Source organism: Pteropus vampyrus, unplaced genomic scaffold (assembly GCF_000151845.1).
Source record: "Pteropus vampyrus isolate Shadow unplaced genomic scaffold, Pvam_2.0 Scaffold269, whole genome shotgun sequence".
Taxonomy (NCBI): Eukaryota; Metazoa; Chordata; class Mammalia; order Chiroptera; family Pteropodidae; genus Pteropus; species Pteropus vampyrus.
In genome coordinates this window covers 158,230-158,823 of record NW_011889050.1, presented here as the reverse complement: position 1 = coordinate 158,823, position 594 = coordinate 158,230, and the positions used below count along the sequence as shown (strand labels likewise).

The following is a 594-nucleotide window of genomic DNA, read 5'->3' as shown; positions in this document are numbered from 1 at the left end:
TGGGGAGCCTTCAAAAGTGAGTTTGTAGCCTTGGTCTGATAGGAAAAGGGGTAACAGGCAGTTTCTAGGCAGAAAAAGAGGGTGTTGAACTGGATGATCTCAAAGGTCTGAAACCAGCAGTCAACTATAAACATGTTTAGATATTAGAGCATTGAGTCTAAAGCAGGGGTCCCTAACCCCCAGGCCTCGGACCAGTATCAGTCCGTGGCCTGTTAGGAACCCGGCCGCACAGCAGGAAGTGACTGGCAGGTGAGCAAGCGAAGCTTCATCTGTATGTGCAGCTGCTCCCCAGCACTAGCATCACCACCTCAGCTCCACCCCAGATCACTAGGCGTTAGATTCTCATAAGGAGAGCGAACCCTATGATGAACTGCGCATGTGAGGGATCTAGGTTGCGTGCTCCTTATGAGAATCTAATGCCTGATGCTCTGAGGTGGAGCTGAGGCGGTGATGCTGGCGCTGGGAGCAGCTGCAAATACAGATTAACATTAGCAGAGAAATTTGACTACACAGAGACCATAATAAATCAATTGCTTGAGGACTCATATCAAAACCCTACCAGTGAGTGGCAAAAGACAATTAAGCTACATCTGG

General features: G+C 48.8%; 1 protein-coding gene across 2 annotated transcripts in view; it reads left to right on the top strand.

The window, feature by feature from the left end:
• Nucleotides 1–594, top strand: part of KRCC1 (lysine rich coiled-coil 1) — a 20,914-nt gene that overhangs the window by 15,305 nt on the left and 5,015 nt on the right. The window lies entirely within an intron of this gene.